The 6,180-nt window shown below is 36.2% G+C and overlaps 1 pseudogene; it reads left to right on the forward strand.

The window, feature by feature from the left end:
• Positions 1 to 4,673: 4,673 nt before the first annotated feature.
• On the forward strand, positions 4,674 to 6,180 carry LOC122346788 (annotated as a pseudogene).

Consider the following 6,180-nt stretch of genomic DNA (forward strand, 5'->3'; position numbering starts at 1 on the left):
GGACAGTTGGTGAGAGATCTATGGCTTTCTCTGTCCAGATAGATGAGTTTAGATCAGGACTTTACATGCATAGCATTGTCACACAATTGATATAATATTTAAAAATGCATTGGTCATTATTAATGCTGCTGATGTTTAAGAGTACACGCCAGAGATATGTTGCAGTCTATTTATTTCACATTAGGGACCAGCTGGCCTTCCGACCAAAAGGAGAAATAGGATTACCAGGCAGACCAGTAAGTAACTATAATCAAATCCAACATCATTTAACCTTTCTACAGAAACACTTTAGCATAGACTTAGCATAGAGTTGGCTCTTTAGTTGGTGGATTTGGTGCACCGCTGTAAAGCAAGGTACTGTACACCCTGTGAACTGTCCTCACGGTGTAACATTTCTGACACCAGCCTACTATGCAAAGACACTTCTACGTAACATCAGAGTAATTACATGCTAAATCCATGGGAATGGTCTACTTCATATAAAGAGCTTCTGTTCATATAGGCTTCAAAGTAAATATATATATATATCCCTTTAAATAATAGTAAAAAATAAAATAAAACTGCAAACATAGTTCACACTGAGTTTTTGTTTCATTTGTATTCGTGTTTAATAGGACTTCTAGTGCATTTCAGTTTCTTTTTAAATACATTTGTTTTGGTTCTCGACTTCTTTATATGTTAGTTCACGCACGCTATCCATCTATAATTTGTTTTATTTTATGATTTGTATATACAACAATTATATTTATAATTTTATATTGCTTGTAGGCTCTGTTATCTGGTTTTTATTCTCCTTGTTCTAAATACATCAGAAAATTGCAAAACTTCTGTTTTGTCTCATATAGCCTAGGCCTATAGTGCAGATTTGTAATTTGTTTTAACAAATGTTTATTTAACAAAAATTTAACTTCTTTTTTAAAAAAAACTGAAAGAACTTTTTATTACCTTTTATTTAGACCTTACTAAAGTAACTTTATTGCATTACAATTAAATTCATGCGTGAATATATAAAACATTAAATTTGTTGTATCCAAATTTTAAAATACAAATTCATTCTCTTAAGCCTAAAAAGATAAAAACTCTTTGCTCAAATGCACATGAGACTTTAAATCATATTTTTTGGTGGTTCATCATGTGTTCATAAAGCTCTTTGGAGATTTCACTACAGACCCATGAAAACACCATAAAAATAAAACTGTCTTCTATTCAAATTCTGAGTGGATTATATATACATAAAAGCCCAATATAACTACACAATTAAAAAAATCATAATATAACATATAACACAAAGTCAACAGGATTATCGACATACAGACTATCTTTTTAAATATGTTTAATATATAGAATTGATTGATTTAGGAATAGTACAAGCTATTATTATTTTGTGAATGTCTATTTTGAGGTCACTGAAGATTTTCTGGCACTGTGACAAGTAAAAACTTTTACTAAATTAATTAGCAGTCATTTAGTCACAATGTTGAGCAATATGGGCGTAGTTTAACTCCTTATTGATATCTTATTGCAGTAAAAATACATGTTGTGGTATTTATAATTGTCAATTTTTAAAAAAATTGAATCTGACACGTGTGGTGGCGCGTAGAGGAAGCACTGACGAAAAGTAAAATAAACTAAACAGTTTTAATCTTCTACAAACTAACAGAAATAACAATATCGTTTCCAAACGGGCAGGCGGGCAGACAGACAGCCAGAACAAAACCACACGATTATACCTAAGGGCTTAAATACACAGGACATTACTAAATGAACTAGACACAGCTGAAGACGAGCAAGACATTAACTAAAAAGTAGGTCACACAGGCACATGGCACAATGACAAAAACAACAACACAGAGTCCAATTCTATCATTTTATTATTTATTTATATAATATTATTTTTAATATAATAATTCTTAGATATTCCTGATCATGCAATATTCTTAATCAAAAAGGGTCAGTCTCTGGACTAAATGGTAAAAAGGACAGAAAGGTGATTCAGGTGGAGGATATGGTTATGGCTATCAGGTAAGTTTTGGATTGTTACTACTGAAGTGCACATTATACTATATACAAAACTACAGATTTTAAATTATTTTAGGGGCTCCCCTGGGCCGCCTGGGCCGCTCTGGTCCTCCAGGACTCTGCTCTGGGGACGAGTATGACGGGAGTAATTAATGTTTGTAAAAATATACAAGTGCCTAATATCTTGTGGGTTTATTTGTTATAAAAATATAATTTGTAATTGGTCACAATGTGTATATATACTTATTTATTTTTATTTCATTAATTTAAGGGTTATGATGACGGTAGCTCAAGATTTCTATGGTGAGTAAATAACTGATTGGCATTTTCCAACTCATATCTAGCATTACATTACAGTTTAGTTTAGCATTAATATTTGCATAAGAATTTGTATGTTACTTTGGATAAAAAGCATATATATAATATATCTCAAAAATTCAATGCCTCAGCTATCAAAGGGACAAGGGTGAAAGAGGAGCACCTGGCATCCTGGTTTGCCAGGTATGATACAAAAGCCTTTATCAGAAACAGCTGAAATAACATTCAACAACAGTGAATATCTTTTTTCCCTAAACTACAAAAATGTGAACATAATTTGAATGTCGTCATTGTTCGTCATAGGTTCCTACGACGATCTTTGACATTTATGCATTTAAGGTATGATTATTTAAATCTATACAGGTTTCTGCTACATTCTGGCTTAATATGTGCAACACATGAAATTGTACTCTGATTTTGTAATATGTTATGATGTAGAATGAGACAAAGGGGGAGTTCGGTCCTAAAGGAGAGAAGGAGAGCCAGGAGCAGGTTACTAAGTGACCTCATCATAGTGGAGTTACGTTCTACCTGAAGACCTTGGACCCTGCACAGCACAGACATCAAACTATGCTTTTAGAATCTGAGACAACCTATTCTTTCTTCCTGTTGACTAAACATTTTGTTTGTTTGTTTTGTTTACCTTAGGCCCTAGAGGAGACTCCATAGTGGACCACCAGGACATCCAGGGCTCCCAGGGCCTCCTGGAGCCCCAGGAATCGGTGCCATGATGGCCGCCAGGTAGTCCTGGGCCCCACCAGGTCCACCTGGATCACCGAGCATTGCTGGTACACCACCTCACAAAGTAAGAATATTTACACACAGCCTCTCACATGTAAAAGATATTTTGGGTGCTATGATCCAGATTTGTTTTATGTCCTGATCTAATTCTACACTGTCTGTTGCATTTTTTTTTTAACACCTTGATCCTTTAGCAATCAGTATTCCTGGGCCTCCCTAACCTCCTGGACCCCTGGACCCCTGGTGACATTCTGGACATTTAACTGGGGTGAGTCTACACGGTACTGCAAACACTCCATCATCTATAGGCAAGCACATCAACATCTTCCTAGTTAGTTGGTCTCAATTTCTTCTTTCCTTAGGTTAAGGTTTTGAGGTTGTTGGACAATTCATGGCTGCAACAACTATCCTGCATCCAGAAGTAATGCTTAATCTATGTAAAAGACAACAGAGAACTTTATATGAGTACATGATGGCATCAGAGAAATCATGGTAACTGTCTAATACGTTTCACATTTTTATGTAAGGTTGTAAACTTTGCTGCTAAACACTCCACTTTTTTGGAAATAGGCTCATTCTCCAACTACCCAGAGTTAATAATTTGAGTTTTACCGCTTTTTAGCCATTCAGCCGATTTCCGGTCTACGCGACGTATTTCTTTAGTATAGATCATTGAATCTAATTATATAAGTAGATTCACATTAGAAAAATGATATCAAAATATCAAAACTCTTAATTCTTAATCAAGCTAAAAAAAAAGGTGAGCCAAATCCTAAAAATATTAAGGCAAACTAGATTGAGCAGATTTTTGAGTTTTTCAATATAGAACACTTACAAAAATATGGAAGTTAATTTAATTTAATTTTAAATTGGCTCAACTTTTTTTTTGCAGTGCATATATTACATTACAGTATTACAGTAAAGTTACTCTTGGACCACGTTAGAATTTACACACCACATGTGAATGAATAGAATCTCAGCAGCATTTCTCAATCTCAATGGACATGTTCAAATCAGTAGTGGTTGAAAGTGGTTGAAAACACCTTGGAAAATAGAAAGGCCACTAATTGGAAAACACCTACTGGGTTTTAGATACACAAATCTCAAACTAGGTCATTCAGATTCTCAGTGGCAAAAACTGAGGGGCAACATTACATTTCACTTGAAAGCCACAAAAGCACACCCAAAAGTTAAAAGAACAGTTATGTAATTGATTTACAAACAAGAAATCAGAATTCATCTTTTTTCACAGATTTACAAAAACAGAAAAACATTTACTATAATTCACAAATAACAACTGTAATCCAGGTACTAAATTTCTAGCAGTTAAATTTAGAGGTAAAATCGTTATATATTTTAGATAGATAGATAGATAGATATTTGCTGAGAACATAATTATGCCTGACTTTCCTGATTGTTTCATTTCAGCTTGGTGAACATGACCCCATTCCCCTAAGGGTCTGGTGAGTAAACATAGAATGCAGTGCTTTATAATTAAGCAATCTGTGAACCCCATGTAATAGATAAGATACAAATCAATGGCAAAAGGTCACATCGGATTCCTACTGAAATGCCTGCATTTCTAGGACAACCAGATGGAAGCAGTGGAGCTTCCACAAGTGGTTGAGTACCCTTGTGACTACCCCACAACCTCTCCCCTAACAAGGTTCTCCACATCCAGGAGCCCAGCACTCGTACAGTTGATCCCAGACTCAGCCATCATATGACCCACACCATAGATATACATTTCCACATTACTATTCTCCAACTGATCTACCTGCACACTTCCATCAGTCGATTCAACTTACCAGCACTCATCCTGATTCCAGAAAGCATTCTAGCAGCCACCTCGGATCATTCTGGCTATCCTGGACAGCAGATATGAACGCACACACCACCATAGGCCTGTCATTCAGGAAGCTATGCTTCCAGCTCACACACACACATCAGGCCGCAGTAAGTACCTTATCATTTAAATGAGGTATAATTGTGTGCAAGTCACCATCTATTTCTACACCCCATGACGAATTTGCAACTAATTATAGTTGAAGTAATTCATGTATATTGTAAACAATCATACTTGGACTTGCTGAAAGGCTTGCTCTGCAATAACAAGTATTCTGAAAATTTGGGTATAAAAATAGAAAATAAAAGATGGTGACATTATTCTACTCATGCCTCAATAAGGTAAAATTATCATATTCAAGCCATCACGTGATTTACATCATATATTTAAGTTACGCAGGTGATGTGCACCACTCAAATAAACATTGTTTTCAAATAAGTATTGTAAAATACTTGAAAGTATTGTTTGTATTCTTCAAAACTGACACTCGGTTAATACAAAGTCCAGAAATGTCAAGATGTCCTTGCATAATTTCAATTATTTGTAATCTTATCGAATGTCAACTACTTTTTAATATGTAACGATACCTTTGTCACCCTAGCTGCACCTGGATTGTTTCAACTCACCAAAGCTACACATGCAGGGTAATAAAGGTGTGGATCACCTGTGTTACTTGCAGCCCAAGCTATTGGGCTCAAAGGAACGCTCAGGGCTTTTTGTCATCCAGGTTACAGGATCTATACAGTATCGCTGGGCAGAACAACAGGAACTGTTACCTATAGTCAACCTTCAAGTACGATCCTGGTTCGGCCCATACACAACACACTCTCATTGTTTTACAGCATATAGTCTCTTACTGTTAATACAGTTTTTTGCAGAGCTGTTTAATATGTTCACAGGACGAGGAATTATTCAGCAGTTGGTGCTTCATCTTTAGTGGCTCAGAAGGCAAGATGAATGATAACGACGATCTATTCATTTTGACGGGGAGAGATGTTCTCGATGACGACGCCCGTGAGTAGCCTAACACGCATCCACGAACCTGAACAGAGTTGGGATTAGCCTGACTGTCTCCATAACCATTTTAATAGGCCAGAGAAGATGGTGTGGCACGGATCAAGCACTCATGAAGCAGGCAGACGGACAGCTACTGTGAAACATGGCGCACAGGTAGTCATGCTGTCACCGCATGGCTTCTCTCCAGGAAGGCTAACATTTCAGCAGCTCACGCAGGCTGCAGCAGCTCTTTATCGTGA

This window comes from Puntigrus tetrazona, chromosome 6, assembly GCF_018831695.1.
Source record: "Puntigrus tetrazona isolate hp1 chromosome 6, ASM1883169v1, whole genome shotgun sequence".
NCBI lineage: Eukaryota > Metazoa > Chordata > Actinopteri > Cypriniformes > Cyprinidae > Puntigrus > Puntigrus tetrazona.